The following is a 19,025-nucleotide window of genomic DNA, read 5'->3' as shown; positions in this document are numbered from 1 at the left end:
TTTTCCCATAAAAAAAAGTGTGTAAATAAAAATAAAAACAGACATATGTGGTATTGCCGTGTGCGTAAATGTCTGAACCATATAAATATTTCATGAATTAAACCACACGGTCAATGGTGTACGTGCAAAAAAATTCAAAAGTCCGAAATAGCGTAATTTTGGTCACTTTTCATACCAGAAAAAAAGGAATAAAAAGCGTTCAAAAAGTCTAATCAAAACAAATATGGTACCAATAAAAATTTCAGATCATGTCACAAAAAATGAACCCTCATACCGCCCCGTTCATGGAAGATAAAAAAAAATATATAGGGGTCAGAAGATGATAACTTTAAATGTATTAATTTTCTTTCATGCAATTATGATTTTTTCCAGAAGTAATACAAAATCAAACCTATTGTATGTAAGTAGGAAATCATTTTAATCGTATGGACCTACAGACTTGGTGGTGCAAAAAATCGTATGGACCTACAGAATTGGTGGTGCAAAAAAAAGCCATCATATGGATTTTTAGGTGAAAAATTGAAAGGGCTATGATTTTAAAAATGTAAGGAGGAAAAAACAAAAATGCAAAAACTGAAAAGCATTTGGTCCTTAAATGGGCAGTCACCAACTTTATTTTTTGATATGTTGTAGTACTTGTATGTACTACAACATATCTCTAATATACTTTTATTATTTTTTTCCATTAAAAAGGTTTAATTTACATTTAAAAACTGGCTACTGAAAAAGGACTGATTTTGGAGTGGAAATCAGTCCTTTTTCAGTTAGGCTGCACTCGCTCCATCAGACAGGCGGGAGCGAGCGCATTGGCTCCCCGGCCACTCCTCCCGCACATAGCCGCCGCCTCGTTGACGCCGCTGTCCCTGCACGCCCGCTGCCGGACTCTGCAGTAACTGCAAGTGTAATGAGGGAATGGGGTACGCGGGGCGGGGGGTGGGGGGGAACGGGCTAGTGCCGTAGCGGGCGGGGGGGGGGGGAACGGGCTAGCAAAAAAAAAATAAGATGGTGGGAGCTACCCTTTAAGGGGTAAAAAAACATAAAAATTAAAAAAGACTGTATCCTTAAGGGGTACCAGTTATAAGGATGGCATGGAGTAAATTCAAGTGTTCTATATGTTCTAACAATTCTAATAATTATACCGTATATACTCGAGTATAAGCCGACCCGAATATAAGCCGAGGCCCCTAATTTCACCCTAAAATCCCAGGAAAAGTTATTGACTCGAGTATAAGCCTAGGGTGGGAAATACATCATCCCCCCTGTCATCATCCAGACTCCCGTCATTAACACCCTCATCATCATCACCCTGTCATCATCCCCTTGTCATCATCCCACACCCCCCTTCATCATCCCCCTGTCATCATCCCACACACCCCCTTCATCATCCCCCTGTCATCTTCCCACACCCCCCTTTATCATCCCCCTGTCATCATCCCACACCCCCCTTCTTCATCCCCCTGTCATCATCCCCCTGTCATCATCCCACACCCCCCCCTTCATCATCCCCCTGTCATCATCCCACACCCCTCTTCATCATCCCCTTGTCATCATCCCACACCCCCCTTCATCATCCCCTTGTCATCATCACCACATATCATCAGCCCCCCCCCCTTCATCATCATCACCGCTTGTCAAAGTCTGATACAGTGGTCTTCAACCTGCGGACCTCCAGATGTTTCAAAACTACAACTCCCAGCAAGCCCAGGCAGCTATCGGCTGTCCAGGATTGCTGGGAGTTGTAGTTTTGAAACATCTGCAGGTCCGCAGGTTGAAGACCACTGCGGCCTTCGACATCATCCAGACCCCCCACCCCCTTTAGTTTTGTACTCACCTCCGCTCAGCGGGACGTTAGGGTGCACTGGTCCGGTGCTGCAGGACTGTCCGGTGGGGAGGTCGTCCGGTGTGATAATCGTTCCAGACTGTCCATCTTCACCGGGGGCCTCTTCTCCGCGCTTCGGGCCCGGAATAGAGGCGTTGCTAATGAACATCCCTGTGCGTTGTCGTCAAGGCAACATGACTATTCCGGGGCCGGTCCCGAAGCGCGGAGAAGAGGCCCCCCGGTGAAGATGGACAGCCTGGAACGACTTCCCCACCGGACAGTCCTGCAGCACCGGACCAGCGCACCCTAAGGTCCCGCCGAGCGGAGGTGAGTACAAAACTAAAGGGGGTGGGGGGTCTGGATGATGTCGAAGGCCGCAGTGGTCTTCAACCTGCGGACCTCCAGAGGTTTCAAAACTACAACTCCCAGCAATCCTGGACAGCCGATAGCTGCCTGGGCTTGCTGGGAGTTGTAGTTTTGAAACATCTGGAGGTCTGCAGGTTGAAGACCACTGAGGGCGGAGTTCACTCGAGTATAAGCCGAGGGGGGTGTTTTCAGCACGGTAATCTCTCTCTAGCACCTGGTCAATACAGTTTGTCTGATGTAAAAAATAAAGGGAAACTATAAAGATCTGCTAGGTCATTTGCTTAAATCATAGTTAAAGGGGTATTCTGGGATTTTGTTTATTTATTTGACTGTGCTACTAGGGCTGTAAAGTTAGTGTAGTTCATAATATAGTGTCTGTACCTGTGAGTGATGATTGTCTCACTTCTTCTGTTATTTTGGCCCCAATGTTTATTTTCAACAGCATACAAAATAACTGTTGTCTCAGGTTTTAACTGGTGGCAGTGGGACCCAACATTACACCACTAGTCAGGTGTTCGGAGGGAGCCTGTCTGCTTCAATGGGTGGAGTGACTGCTGGGTGGGAGGGAGATCATTCTGCAAGAATTGTAGGTTTGCAACATCTGAAGGCACCGTGGTAAGAAAACACTGGTCTATTGAATTTAAGGGATCATATGTGTTTTTTAATGGGTGAGGTGGCTGATGTGTAGGAGGGAGGAAAGTAACCTCACACTTACAAACAAGTAATAATGGGACTTGTAGTTTGAGGGAACTAACTTTAACAGTAAACACCCAGTTCAAAAAGAGAGTGCCTAAGGTAATCACACAACATAGCCATTTAGCCCAAAGACAAACACGGATCCTTCCTAAGCATGTCCATTACTGTCTGGCAGGTATGTACTAAAATCACCTTATGGTGGATAACCCCTTTGATCTTGCCTCATTTATGCTTTTTAAAGTAGTTCAGACAATTGTGTTAATGAAAGAAAAGGTTGATAAATATTAAAATGTTGTTTAGTAATTCAACTAAAATAAAAAAAATAAAAAATACATAATGTAATTAAAATATCAAAAAATATCAAAAAATTTGAACAAAGCCTTAAAAGGGGTACTCCACTGCCCCAGCGTTCTGCATATTTTGTTCCGAATGCTGGGTGCAGGCTGCAGGGGTTGTGACATCACGGCCACACCCCCTGTGACATCAAACCATGCCCCCTTAATTTAAGTCTATAGATGGGGCGTGGCAGCCACTACGCCTCTCCCATAGACTTACATTTAGGGGGTGAGGCGTGACATCACAAGCCCCGCAGCTTGCACCCAACATTCGGAAGAAAATGTTCTGAATGCTGGGGCAGTGGAGTACCCCTTTAAACTCTTCACTTGCTGTTATGTGCTAGGTACTACACTGTTAGGTACTACAAATGCACTTGAGCTACAGGTATAAGTGCTTACTACCCGACAGCAATTGACTTCTCCTTGACAAAATCATTTAAATAGTTTGTTGCTAAATTCATTCTGCTGTCAATGAAATGAACATTTTTCTCATTCTTTGAATGTAATTGAAATAAAATCATATGGGGAAACTTCATCTCTTAATTTGGCTTTTCTTGCCAGAAATATATATAGTTCTGGCCCCCAAAAATCTCATTATGGCCTGCTATCTGTGCCAGTGAGTTTTAACATGTGAATTTAATGAGTTCTAGAAACAAGGAACAGACAGCATCAAAATCAATACTAGAAGAAGTTGAGTTGGGCGAGGATTGACTTGGTGCTCCTGTGGGGTTTTCTGTGGACAGTTCTAATTTTGTAATTTATTTTATATTTGTACCAATAAAGTATAATTATCTTTTTCTGTGTTTGGAACTCTGTATCACTGTATTGTATTCATGCAATGTCCAACTGGCAAAAAATTGATTTATTGAAACCCTTAAGGACACAACAAGCTTTAATTCTGTGTGTTTTTGTTTTTCATTTACGCTTTTTAAGATGTATGACTCTTTTTTATTTTTCTACCATATGAGCAATTGCATTTCGTGAAGACACATTTATTATCATTTATGAGGGGAAAAAATTAAACATTTTTGCTAAGTTTGGTGGGATTTCGTTTTTAGGCAGTGCACTTTATGGTAAAACTGGCATGTTCTTTTTGTTTTCTGGGTAAATAAGATTAAAATGATACCCATGTTTACATGTTTATCTGCTAATGTACCACTTTTAAAGAAAGTTAAACTTTTTGTAAGAAAATAAGTATGCTCAAAATTGTCCTATTCTGACCCCTATAACTCTCTTCCATATAACTTGCTGTATGAGGGCTCATTTTTTGCATTGTGATATGTAGTTTTTATTGGTACCACATTTGCCACATTCTCCATTTTTTATGGGTTAAAATATGACAGCGTTGAAACAATTAAATGACCAACATCAGAATGATCTCTGATGTCAGTTTTTTTTGGTGTACCTGCAGCCGGCACCCACTCCTCCCATGCTTTTGACTTCATATTCCCTTCTCATATATTGTTGTCATATCCTGTCCCCCCCGTAAATTGGCTTTGTGGGACTGAGCGTGAATTGCAAGCCAGACCGATGCACAAAAAGGGTAGATAATAAAAGGGGTGGGGCTTAAACAGTAGGCATGTCTTTGTAAGATGGGTTGTGGCTTGCAAGCCAGAGTGACACATTCACCAGGAGATGCAGAGCGGAGCTTGTGGAGTAAGGTACTGGAAGTTCCATATTCTTGCATGGGACTTGAAACAAAAACCCATATTTTATATAAGGGTGTAGGTAAGGGTTAATTTAACTATCACATATTTTATTTGACATATAAGTAATATGTGTAAGAGGTATTCTTGAAATATCTCCAGCCGTATGGAAGTTATGTGGAAACATATATTTCCCGTAGATTTGCACGGCACTTTAAGCAAAAACCCCAACTCTCACAAATGGGGGTAGTTAAGGGTTAAATTAACTATACTATATTTTAAGCGGACATATAAGTAACATGTGACCAAGTATTATCGAAATATCTCCAGCCGTTTGGAAGTTATGCAGTAACATATATTTCCCAAAGAGTTGTATGAGACTTTAACCTCTTTAGGACCTTGGGCGTATGCCCTGGCTCCCTGGGACTTAAGGACCCAGGGTGTACCTTTATGCCCTTTGGAATTTCAGTCCCCGTTGTGCGTTGGGTGGGGACTGGAATGGGATGCCTGCTGAAATAATTCAGCAAGCATCCAGTGCATATGTTGTGGGGTGGGGAGGGGGATGGGGTTCGGGGTCCTGAGATCAATTCAGATTGGCAATTTGCAGGGATTCAGGGCTGCTTGGGTCTCTGGTACCCGATTGCCCGGGAAATAGGGATGATTGGAGCTTTGGAGACAGCTCTGACCATGAAGGATAGGAGCAAGGTGGCCACCTCCTCCTATCCCCTGCGATTGGCTGGTAAGGACTGACCGGCCAATTGCAGGGCAGGTGCGGGGGGTGACAGTTCATTTCCTCTGCTATGCCCACCCCTGGAAGTTCGGGAAGAGCAGGGAAGATGGCAGTGACGGCTGCAGAGCCATTGTGGCTGGGGGACCGGCAGAAGTTACCTGATCACCGGCAGAAGGCAGCGGGGACTGGTGCAGGCAGCGGGGAACCGGTTCAGGAAAGTGAATGCAGCGGCGGTGGTGTCAGGTGCAGCAGTGAAGATCGCCGTAAAGTGATCTTCACTGCTGCTTCGAGGTGTTTCAAATCTACAACACCCAGCATGCCCAGACAGCCGTTGGCTGTCTAGGCATGCTGGGAGTTGTGGTTTTGCAATATCTGAAGGGCCACAATTTAGAGACCACTGTGCAGTGGTCTCCAAACTGTGCCCTTCTAGATGTTGCAAAACTATAACTCTCAGCACCCCAAATTTTGTAACACCATTTCTTCTGGGTATATAAATACCCCATGTGTGGAAATAAAGTGGTCTGCAGTGCACAACAGGGCTCAGAAGAGAAGGAGCGCCATTGAACTTTTGGAGAGAGAATGTGTCTGGAATTGAAGACCATGTGCATTTACAAAGCCTTCATGGTGTCAGAACAGTGCCCCCCCCCCACACACACACACACACACATGACTGTCACGATCCGGCTGGCAGGAAGTGGATCCTCTGTGCCAGAGAGGGATTGGCGTGGACCGTGCTAGTGGACCGGTTCTAAGCTACTACTGGTATTCACCAGAGCCCGCCGCAAAGCGGGATGGTCTTGCAGCGGCGGTAGTAACCAGGTCGTATCCACTAGCAACGGCTCAACCTCTCTGACTGCTGAAGATAGGCGCGGTACAAGGGAGTAGACAAGAGCAAGGTCGGACGTAGCAGAAGGTCGGGGCAGGCAGCAAGGATCGTAGTCAGGGGCAACGGCAGGAGGTCTGGAACACAGGCTAGGAACACACAAGGAAACGCTTTCACTGGCACAATGGCAACAAGATCCGGCGAGGGAGTGCAGGGGAAGTGAGGTATAAATAGGGAGTGCACAGGTGAACACACTAATTGAGCCAACTGCGCCAATCAACGGCGCAGTGGCCCTTTAAATCGCAGAGACCCGGCGCGCGCGCGCCCTAAGGAGCGGGGCCGCGCGCGCCGGGACAGGACCGACGGAGAGCGAGTCAGGTACGGGAGCCGGGGTGCGCATCGCGAGCGGGCGCCACCCGCATCGCGAATCGCATCCCGGCTGGGAGAGGTATCGCAGCGCACCCGGTCAGCAGATCTGACCGGGGCGCTGCAGTTGCGAGGATGTTGCGAGCGCTCCGGGGAGGAGCGGGGAACCGGAGCGCTCGGCGTAACAGTACCCCCCCCCTTGGGTCTCCCCCTCTTCTTTGAACCTGAGAACCTGAGGACCAGACTTTTATCCAGGATGTTGTCCTCAGGTTCCCAGGATCTCTCTTCTGGACCACAGCCCTCCCAATCTACCAAGAATTTTTTTTTTCCTCTGACCGTCTTAGAGGCCAGTATCTCCTTCACGGAGAAGATGTCAGAAGAGCCGGAAACAGGAGTGGGAGAAACAAGTTTGGGAGAGAAACGGTTGATGATGAGAGGTTTAAGGAGAGAGACATGGAAGGCATTGGGAATACGAAGAGAAGGAGGAAGAAGGAGTTTGTAAGAGACAGGATTAATCTGGCACAAGACTTTGAAAGGACCAAGATAGCGTGGTCCCAGTTTGTAACTGGGGACACGAAAGCGGACATATTTAGCGGAGAGCCATACCTTGTCTCCGGGAGCAAAGATGGGGGGAGTTCTTCTTTTCTTATCGGCAAACCTTTTCATGCGAGATGAAGCCTGTAACAGAGAATTTTGGGTCTCTTTCCATATGGTGGAAAGATCACGAGTGACTTCATCCACAGCGGGCAAACCAGAGGGCAAGGGAGTAGGGAGGGGGGGAAGAGGGTGACGGCCGTACACCACGAAAAATGAGGATTTAGCAGAAGATTTAGAGACTCTGAAGTTGTATGAGAATTCGGCCCATGGTAGAAGATCTGCCCAGTCATCCTGGCGGGAGGAAACAAAATGCCGTAAATAGTCACCCAGAACCTGGTTAATTCTTTCAACTTGCCCATTGGATTGAGGATGATAAGCAGAAGAGAAGTTTAGTTTAATCTTGAGTTGTTTACAGAGGGCCCTCCAGAATTTTGACACGAATTGGACGCCTCTATCCGAGACGATCTGCGTGGGCAAACCGTGAAGACGAAAAATGTGTACAAAAAATTGTTTTGCCAACTGAGGCGCTGAAGGAAGACCAGGAAGAGGAATAAAATGTGCCATCTTGGAAAATCGATCAACGACCACCCAAACAACAGTGTTGCCACGGGATGGGGGTAGGTCAGTAATAAAGTCCATACCAATCAGAGACCAAGGCTGTTCGGGGACAGGCAGAGGATGAAGGAGACCAGCAGGCTTCTGGCGAGGAGTCTTATCCCGGGCACAGACAGTACAGGCCCACACAAAATCAACAACATCCGTCTCCAGAGTCGGCCACCAATAGAAACGAGAGATGAGTTGCAAGGACTTTTTGATGCCCGCATGGCCTGCGAGGTGGGAGGAGTGACCCCATTTGAGAATCCCGACACGTTGGCGTGGAGAAACGAAGGTCTTCCCTGGAGGAGTTTGCCTGATGGAGGCTGGAGAAGTGGAGATCAGACAGTCAGGAGGAATGATGTGTTGCGGAGAGACCTCTACTTCCGAGGCATCCGAGGAACGAGAGAGAGCATCGGCCCTAATGTTCTTGTCGGCAGGGCGAAAATGAATTTCAAAGTTAAAACGGGCAAAGAACAACGACCACCTGGCCTGGCGAGGATTCAGCCGTTGGGCAGACTGGAGATAGGAGAGATTCTTGTGATCGGTGTAAATGATAACTGGAAATTTTGATCCCTCCAGAAGATGCCTCCATTCCTCAAGTGCCAATTTAATGGCCAGTAGTTCTCGATCCCCGATGGAGTAGTTCCTCTCCGCCGGAGAGAAGGTCCTAGAAAAAAACCCACAAGTAACAGCATGCCCGGAAGAATTTTTTTGTAGAAGGACCGCTCCAGCTCCCACTGAGGAGGCATCAACCTCTAATAGGAAGGGTTTAGATGGGTCAGGTCTGGAGAGCACGGGAGCAGAAGAAAAGGCAGACTTGAGCCGTTTAAATGCGTCTTCCGCTTGGGGAGACCAGGACTTAGGATTGGCATTCTTCTTGGTTAAAGCCACGATAGGAGCCACAATAGTGGAAAAATGTGGAATGAATTGTCTGTAATAATTGGCGAACCCCAAAAAACGTTGGATAGCCCGGAGTCCGGAGGGGCGTGGCCAATCTAAGACGGCAGAGAGTTTATCTGGGTCCATTTGTAGTCCCTGGCCAGAGACCAAGTATCCTAGGAAAGGAAGAGATTGACATTCAAACAGACATTTCTCCATTTTGGCATAAAGTTGATTGTCTCGAAGTCTCTGAAGAACCATGCGGACATGCTGGCGGTGTTCTTCTAAGTTGGCAGAAAAAATCAGAATATCGTCCAGATACACAACAACACAGGAATATAAAAGATCACGAAAAATTACATTAACAAAGTCTTGGAAGACGGCAGGGGCGTTGCACAGGCCAAAGGGCATGACCAGATACTCAAAGTGTCCATCTCTGGTGTTAAATGCGGTTTTCCATTCGTCCCCCTCCCTGATGCGGATGAGATTATAAGCACCTCTTAAGTCCAGTTTGGTAAAGATGTGGGCCCCTTGAAGGTTCTGAGATAAGAGGTAGGGGGTAGCGGTTCTTTACCGTGATTTTATTAAGTCCGCGGTAGTCAATGCAAGGACGTAGGGAGCCATCTTTTTTGGACACAAAGAAAAATCCAGCTCCGGCAGGAGAGGAGGATTTGCGGATAAACCCCTTTTTTAAATTTTCCTGGATGTATTCAGACATAGCAAGAGTCTCTGGGGCGGACAGAGGATAAATTCTGCCCCGGGGTGGAGTAGTGCCCGGGAGGAGGTCAATAGGACAGTCATAAGGCCTGTGAGGAGGTAAAGTCTCAGCTTGCTTTTTGCAAAATACGTCAGCATAGTCCATATAAGCCTTAGGGAGACCGGTTACAGGGGGAACCATAGGGTCACGGCAGGGAGTACTGGGAACCGGTTTAAGACAGTCCTTGAAACAAGAAGTACCCCAGCTCTTGATCTCTCCTGTGGACCAATCAAGGGTTGGGGAATGGCGTTGAAGCCACGGTAATCCAAGGAGAATTTCGGAAGTGCAATTGGAGAGGACCAAAAACTCAATTTTTTCGTGATGAGGTCCGATACACATTAGGAGGGGTTCCGTGCGGTAACGCACGGTACAGTCCAATCTTTCATTGTTAACACAATTGATGTAGAGGGGTCTGGCGAGACTGGTCACCGGGATGTTGAACCTGTTGATGAGAGAGGCCAAAATAAAATTTCCTGCAGATCCGGAGTCCAAGAAGGCCATAGTAGAGAAGGAGAAGGTAGAGGCAGATATCCGCACAGGCACAGTAAGGCGTGGAGAAGCAGAGTTGACATCAAGAACTGTCTCACCTTTGTGCGGAGTCAGCGTACGTCTTTCCAGGCGGGGAGGACGGATAGGACAATCCTTCAGGAAGTGTTCGGTACCGGCACAGTACAGGCAAAGATTCTCCATGCGGCGTCGTGTCCTCTCTTGAGGTGTCAAGCGAGACCGGTCAACTTGCATAGCCTCAACGGCGGGAGGCACAGGAACGGATTGCAGAGGACCAGAGGAGAGAGGAGCCGGGGAGAAAAAACGCCTCGTGCGAACAAAGTCCATATCCTGGCGGAGCTCCTGACGCCTTTCGGAAAAACGCATGTCAATGCGAGTGGCTAGATGAATGAGTTCATGCAGGTTAGCAGGAATTTCTCGTGCGGCCAGAACATCTTTAATGTTGCTGGATAGGCCTTTTTTAAAGGTCGCGCAGAGGGCCTCATTATTCCAGGATAATTCGGAAGCAAGAGTACGGAATTGGATGGCGTACTCACCAACGGAAGAATTACCCTGGACCAGGTTCAGCAGGGCAATCTCAGCAGAAGAGGCTCGGGCAGGTTCCTCAAAGACACTTCGAATTTCTGAGAAGAAGGTGTGTACAGAGGCAGTGACGGGGTCATTGCGGTCCCAGAGCGGTGTGGCCCATGACAGAGCTTTCCCAGACAGAAGGCTGACTACGAAAGCCACCTTAGACCTTTCAGTAGGAAACTGGTCCGACATCATCTCCAAGTGCAGGGAGCATTGTGAAAGAAAGCCACGGCAAAACTTAGAGTCCCCATCAAATTTATCCGGCAAGGATAGTCGTAGGCCGGAAGCGGCCACTCGCTGCGGAGGAGGTGCAGGAGCTGGCGGAGGAGATGATTGCTGAAGCTGAGGTAGTAGCTGCTGTAGCATCACGGTCAGTTGAGACAGCTGGTGGCCTTGTTGCGCTATCTGTTGCGACTGCTGGGCAACCACCGTGGTGAGGTCGGCGACAGCTGGCAGTGGAACTTCAGCGGGATCCATGGCCGGATCTACTGTCACGATTCGGCTGGCAGGAGGTGGATCCTCTGTGCCAGAGAGGGATTGGCGTGGACCGTGCTAGTGGACCGGTTCTAAGCTACTACTGGTATTCACCAGAGCCCGCCGCAAAGCGGGATGGTCTTGCAGCGAAAAAAAAAATCATTTACACATCCAACTTTAACGAAAAGTCGTCAAACACCTGTGGGGTGTTAAGGCTCACTGTAGCCCTTTGTAACATTCCTTGAGGTGTGTAGTTTCCAAAATAGTATGCCATGTGTTTTTTTTTTTTTTTTTGCTGTTCTGGCACCATAGGGGCTTCTTAAATGTGACATGCCCCCGAAAAACCATTTCAGAAACACTCACTCTCCAATATCCCACTGTCGCTCCTTCCCTTCTGAGCCCTTTCATGCACTGACAGAACACTTTACGTACACATAAGAGGTATTGGGAAAAAACTGCAGAAGATCCAGCACTATTCTTTGTAGCTTTATTTAGAAACACAGCACACGGATAAAATCAGCCAATACTCAGACGCGTTTCGAGCGCATGCGCTCTTTCTCGGTAATGTCACATGAACGTCTAGTTGAGGTTAAATACCTTTTGTTTAGGGGAGGGGAAAATCCCATATTCCCACCTCTCTCTGGAGACCTGTGACACTGTTCACATTAATAAGAACAAAAGACATTAAAATGTATAAAATCCAAAAGGGAACATACATGCAATAATTTGTTACAATATTACATAATTGTTCGTACACTTGTGGGATCTAAATGGTACAAAAGGGGTTTGCAGAATTAATGCTTATACTTTTAATAGCGAAACAGCAGTTCATGACGGACATTGAGACCCATCGGGGAACGAGTCCCCAATGTGAACTGCCAGTAGGCCTCACGGTCTGCTAATTTTTTTCTTATGCAACCCACTCTCGTTCTCATTTTAACATGCTCAATTGAAAAGATTCGGAAGGTGTTTAATTTACCGGCATGTACAGAGTGGAAATGTACAGATGCCGCGGATTGCTGCCTCACCGCGGTAAGTGTGCATTAAGGTGCTCCAGTGCTCTGATTTTTAGTTTCCTTGCTGTGTATCCCACATATTTTAAATTGCACTCTGTACATTCTATCATATAAATTACATTACTGTAATTACAGTTTATGTAACTATTGATAGAGTACCTCTTGGTACCATCAGAACTCTCAAACTGGGTCGTCTGTTTGACGTACTGACAGGTTCGGCACACCTTATGTCCACACTTAAAGCATCCTTTCCTCTCCAACCAGCTGCTATTTCTCCTATCCTGCGAGACAACCACACTTGGGGACAATTTATCCCCAAGTGTAAAAGCCCGTTTGGACACTATTCTACAACCTTCTCCCAATATAATAGCCAGGGTTTCATCCTGTTTTAAATAGTGCATGTGTCTTCGTACTATGCTTTTGAACTGGTTAAAATAGGGTGAGTAGGCCAAACTGGTTTTTGGAATTTGGTTGGTAACTTATTAACATTACTTGGGTTTAGTAGATTAACTCTTTCTTTTTTGGCTACCTTTTGTTCAGCTTTTTTCAGGGTGTATTTAGAATATCCCCTGAATTTCAATCTTTGTTTTAGTTCACTGGCTTGTGTGTTATATACATTAGTATTTGTGCAATTCCTTTTTAACCTGGTTAGTTCCCCAACCGGGATTGCTTGAACCGTATGGATGGGGTGATTGCTGTCGGCTCTCAGGACCGTATTACTCGATATGGGCTTTCTGTACGTAGAAGTCTCAATGATTTGGTCCTGAGATCCTCTCAGCACTAAGTCCAAAAACGTAATGCTGGTAGGGTCCACATGATAAGTAAGTTTTAAATTAAACATATTATTGTTAAGGTAGTCAACAAACAGTGGCACGGTCGCGATGTCTCCCCTCCAAATTAGGAGGAGGTCATCAATAAATCGACCGTACCACTGTATGTTGACCCTGAAGGGATTTTCAGCAGTGTGGATAAATTGTGACTCCCAAAAAGACATAGTTAGGTTAGCAAGCGAAGGTGAATATTTGGCCCCCATGGAAACTCCACTTACTTGGACAAAAATGGACCTGTCAAAAGTGAAATAATTACTTGACATGAGAAACCAGATGACCATCTTGATATATTCACATAGATCCAGAGAGTAATTGCTATATGTAACTTGATGGTGATCCAGAGCCTGCATGGCAACAGTCCATGGGATGATGGTGTATAATGACACCACATCGCAGGAGATCCATGCAAACCCTGGATCCCATACAGTGTTTTCAAATTATTTTAGCACATCTCTGGTTGACCCATTGCCGGCGACGATAGGTCTCATGGGCGGAGGAATAACGCCTTTCTGGGTTTTAGGGAGAGTGTACAGTACTGGGATAATGGGTTGTTCTACATATAGATAATCCCTATCTCTCTCCAAGATGACTCCCAATCCTACACCTTCCTCTAACAATTTACTTAGTTCCTGTTGGAATTTGGAGGTGGGATCATGATTCAATTTTTTATACGTTTTTGCGTCAGTTAGTAACACATTAATTTGTGAAAAATATATTTCTTTGTCCATCACTGTGACAAGACCCCCTTTATCAGGCATCCTGACCACTATATCCTCATATGATGCTAGTTCTTTTAACGCACGGCGTTCTTTCTTGGTCAGGTTGTCTGATTTCGGGTGTCTTGTCACAATGCTGTTGCTGAAGGCAACAAGATCTTTTTCCACCTAGTTTTGGAATTTGTCCATGCCCTCCGTGCAGGAGGACAATGGATAAAATCCAGGATTTTTATTCACATGCCATTTATTAGTAGTGACGCTAGGTTCATAGGGATTACTACATTCTAACTCCTGTAACTCCTTAAGTACAATTTGATCTGAAAAGGAAAGTTGGTGAAATGCATTATGTACTTTGTTCTCATTACCATCTGATACAACCTGAGTCATATTATCTGATGCACAAAGAAATGAAATGCTTTTTAACGGTTATGTTACGAATGAATTTATTTATCTCACACAAAGTACCAAAAATGTTCAATTAATTTACCGGAGAAAAGTTTAACCCGCCAGAAAGTAAGGAAACTTGGTCACGGGTTAAAGTCCTGCTAGACATATTCATTACACCACTTGTTTCTGAGCTTGGCTCCTCAAGCTGGGAGTGTCCGTTTCTGGTATGTTTTCTCCCCCCCTGCTGGGTTTTTTGCCTTGCGTTTGGCGTTTTTTGGCTTTTTGTAATATGTAGCTTTACCAGGAGTGGAATTAGAAGTGGTGGGGTTATCCGATTCGCCATCTGATTCCATTTCTGATGAGCTGAATGTAACCCTATGGGGAGGTGTATGTTTTCTCTGAAATTTATTTCTCTTTAGAATAGATTTAGGTGTGTGTTCCTATGATTCCCACCTTCCCCACTCGTACTGTTAAGCCCTTCATATCCACTTAAAAACTGAACTGGTCCCTGAAAAATTCGGATTTTGAAAATTTTGTGAAAAATAGGAAAATTGCAGCTGAACTTTGAAGCCCTCTGATGTCTTCCAAAAGAAAAAACATGTCAACTTTATGATGCAAACATAAAGTAGACAAATTGTATATGTGAATCAATATATAATTTATTTGGGATGTCCACTTTCCTTATAAGCAGAGAGTTTCAAAGTTAAAAAAATGCCAAATTTTCTAATTTTTCATGAAATTTTTGATTTTTTCACCAAGAAAGGATGCAAGTATCGGGGACAATTTACTACTAACATAAAGTAGGACATGTCACGAAAAAAAATTCTTGGAATCAAAATGAAAAGTAAAAGTATTGTAGAGTTATTAATACTTAAAGTGACAGTGGTCAGAATTGCAAAAAATGCTTGGGTCCTTAAGGTGAAAATGGTCTGGGTCCTTAAGGGGTTAAACAAAAACCCTGACCCTGGCAAATGGGGGGAGTAATGGTTAAATTACCTATCCTATGTTTGTTGTTGACATAATAGTAACGTGTGTGCCACGTTTATGTTAATATCTTATTTTTTTCAATTCTTTATTTAGTTTTTCAATAATGTCATAACAAAGATGGAAAACAGATCAAAGCAGGCCTTGTACAATAGATACAGAGCATTCGATTCAGTCAGACAGGGTTATACTACTGTCCTGGCTCAATTTACATATGCAGTAATAGCTCCTTCAAGCCCATAAATGTGATAACAAATGGTTGTGGGTTGTCATCTGGGGATCTATTCTCAACAATCCTCAAGTAATAATCCTAAACATATCAAGATCAGTAATAACATTGAATACAGAAAAGAGGAAGAAAAAGTAAGGAAGATAAGCAAAGAGTAAAGAGAGGGCATGGGGGGGAGGGTGGGGGACAGGGTAAGAGAGGGGGGGTGAGGGATGGGTGGGGATAGGCAAGCCTTCGGAAGTCTGCTTCATAAAGTTGATATGGTATCTATCCCGTACTAGTACTTGTGGCGTCTGTACTGGACTGTGTTGGGTCTCTATTATGCAGCCAGGGTTACCACGTCTTAAAGTATTTATCATAAAAGCGATTGCTCCAACTGGACAATTCTTCCAGTCTACAAATACTACTCACTTTAGTTAGCCATTCATGTGACGTTGGGGCGTTAGGTTGTCTCCAGTGCAATGGAATCAAAAATGTTGCTGCGGCCAACAAATGGGCTAAGAGAGAATGCTTGTGCAGTGTAGCTCCCTGGTGTGGTAGGCCTAAAAGCACCAGTGGTGGGGTCAGTTGCACCGTTTCACCCAGGATCAGATCTATGTGTCACCCCACCTCCTTCCAGAAATTTGCTATCACCGGGCATGCCCCAGTGGTGCAGTAGCTCTGGGGTTCTGTACCATCTAGTCACAAGCTTAAAAAGGTTTTCTTGAAGTTTCACGCACCTGGAGAAGCCATGAAAATGTTTCAATACGGTTGCTCTCTCTTCCTTTGTCAGAGAAAGTCCCAACTCTTTCTCCCATGACACCAAATACATAGGGGCCACACCCTCCCCCTCCTTATTGATATGAGAGCGTATAAATGGGAGTCTGATTCTGGACTCCGCCGCAGACTGCAAGGTTATTTCTAGCCAAGTGGGGTCTTTCCTGACGATGTACACCTTAAGCATGGATTGGCATGAGCTTCTCACAGCTTGGGCGTGTAAGAAGTGTAATATTCTGTTGGGCAGGAGGGAGTGTATGAGGTCCTGTGTCGGTGGGGTGTTCTCAGGGCACAAGGTCTTAATTGGAACCTGAGTTAGTTTAGAACAGATGTCTGAGGGCACGGACACTGGGCAAGGGGGAAGGCAGGGGATCAAAGAACTATGCATCAGTGGGGAGATCGTGTGAGAGGTAGTCGCGTCCCACTGTCTTTGCCTGTCAAACGTCCTCTTAACTGTTAACGTATCCACTAACACAGGATTTGTTATCTTAGAGATGAGGTCAGCCGTGGGCAACCAAACCTCCTGCAGGGCCGAAAAACTGTCTGTAGTCAATTGTAGAGTCTCTAAGATGTTGTCCTGCAGAAGGCTAGTACCCGAGGAAACCTCCACCCATCTTTGTAAGTGTGTCATAGTATAGAGTTGCGCTATCTCAGGGACTCCCAACCCCCTCTGTCGCTTTGGTCTGATTAGTAATGAGTGCGGCAGACGAGGATGTTTTGAAATTCACAGGAAAGAAGAAAACACTCGTTGCCACTGGAGGAGATGAGTCGAGGGCAGTTTTAACGGTGCCATGCGGAGTAGATAGAGTATGGAGGGAACCACGTAGGTTTGAAGTAAGTTTTGTCTCCCTATCCAGGAGAGGAATGGAAGGTTGTAGGAGTCGAGTTGCCGTTGTATTTTATCGAGCAGCGGGGGGTAGTTAAGTTGGAATAATTTAGATAAGTTCGTGGGAAGTGCTATACCCAAATACTTAATGCTGTCCATGGGCCACTTATAAGGGGAATGTCTTTTCACATCTGCAAGCAGGACCGGAGGGACCGACACGTTCAGCACCTCTGATTTAGTGTTATTTACTTTAAAGTTTGATAATACCCCATATCCATCTAGGACATGTTGTATTTTGGGCAGAGCCTCCGATGGGTTTGTAATTAGTAATAGCAGATCGTCTGCAAAGGCAGCAGCTAAGTGCGTATGCCCCCCAATTGTAAGCTCCCTTATACCTTCCTCCTGTCTAACTTTCTGAAGCAATGTTTCCATTACTATGATGTAGAGGGACGGGGACAGGGGGCACCCCTGCCTGGTCCCGTTAAGGATTTCAAAGGACGGGGAGAGCGTCCCGTTCACCCTTATCCTTGCACTGGGTGCTCCATATAGGGACATGATAGCCCTCGCAAATCCTTCGGGTATGCCAAATTTTTGAAGAACTGCCACCATGTAATCCCAAGCTACTCTGTCAAATGCCTTTCTCGGCATCGGTGCCGAGAAGGACCAGGGGGATGTTGGTTGTATTAGCTAAGTGTATGGCATGTTAAATGTATAAGATGTATAAGATCTGTTAAATGTTTGCTTAAACGGTTGGAAAGGAGCTTGGCCCAGATTTTAATGTCAAGGTTCAGTAAAGATATTGGCCTATAGCTTGAGCAGAAAGACAAGTCCTTTCCTTCCTTAGGCAGTATTGTAACATGGGCTTCTATGGATTGTTTGGAGAGCACAGCGCCCCTCAGGAGCTCATTGCACCAGTTAGTAAGATGTTGAAGGAGGACTGGTTGAAATTTTTTGTAATAGAGGAGGCTGAACCCATCGGGTCCAGGGCTTTTTCCGATGGGGAACGAGTTTAGTACTGCGAGAACTTCCTCGGGAGAACATGGGGTCAATAAAGCCTGGCCTTCCTCAATGGACAGTCGCGGCAATCTGAGGTTGTTCAAAAAGTTTTGTATGGCTTGTCGTCTCTCCTCACCTATCCCGCCTGCCGATATTGTAAAAAGAGATGTAGTGGTTTTGGAAGGCTATGGCTATTTGCTTCGTATTGGATTGTGACTTCCCACCCTCATCAACGATCCTAGGTTCTAGGCTCTATCTCTTTTCTTTTTAATCAAGGCTGACATGAGGCACCCCCCCTTGTCCCCGTGGAGAAAGAGTTTTTGTTGAAACCTCACAACATTGTTAGCATGTTGTTTGTTTAGGATATCTTTAAGGTGTTCGCGTAAGGGCGCCAGCCTACGCTCTCTTTCACTCTGTGGTGCTTTATGCAGGGTCCTCTTGAGGCATGCTATGTCTGTCAACAGGGCTGTTATCTTTTTGTTGCGCTCCCTCTTCACTATCAATAAGCCTCTCATATATGCTTTGTGTGCCTCCCATACCATTGGAAGGGGCATCTCAGGAGAAACATTTAATGTGAAGAAGGAGCTCAACTGTTCTGTCAGCTTGCCCACCGCTACCTCATCTGTCAATAGTGATTCATTAAGTCGACAAGTCCAGTCTCTTGTGGGGATGAGAGACAAAGAGAGGGTGGCCTGTATTGGGCAGTGGTCTGAGAGGGTGCGAGGTGTAATGTCAGCACTAATCAAGGTATGCAAGATGCTTTCATGGCAGAATAAGTAATCAAGCCTGTGGGAGGACGAGTGTGGGGCAGAGTAAAAGGAATATGTGTGTTCCGAGGGATGGAGAGATCTCCACACGTCTATTAGACCCAAATCCATTAGTTGGTTCTTCAAGGTTTGCAGGGCTGAAGGAGACACCGAGGAACGCCTGGTAGAGGAGTCCATTATCGGATCTAGGGCTAAATTTAGGTCAGCCCCAAATATTATACGGCCTTCCGCAAAGACACACAGTCTTTCCAGAGTCCCCAGCAGTCACCGAACCTGTTATGTATTGTGTGAGTATAAAGAAGTAAAGGTGTGCGTCATCGACCCCACTTTACCTTTCAAGAACAGTGAGCTGCAAT

This window comes from Hyla sarda, chromosome 10 (assembly GCF_029499605.1).
Source record: "Hyla sarda isolate aHylSar1 chromosome 10, aHylSar1.hap1, whole genome shotgun sequence".
Lineage (NCBI taxonomy): Eukaryota > Metazoa > Chordata > Amphibia > Anura > Hylidae > Hyla > Hyla sarda.
Note: the sequence above shows the minus strand (reverse complement) of the source record.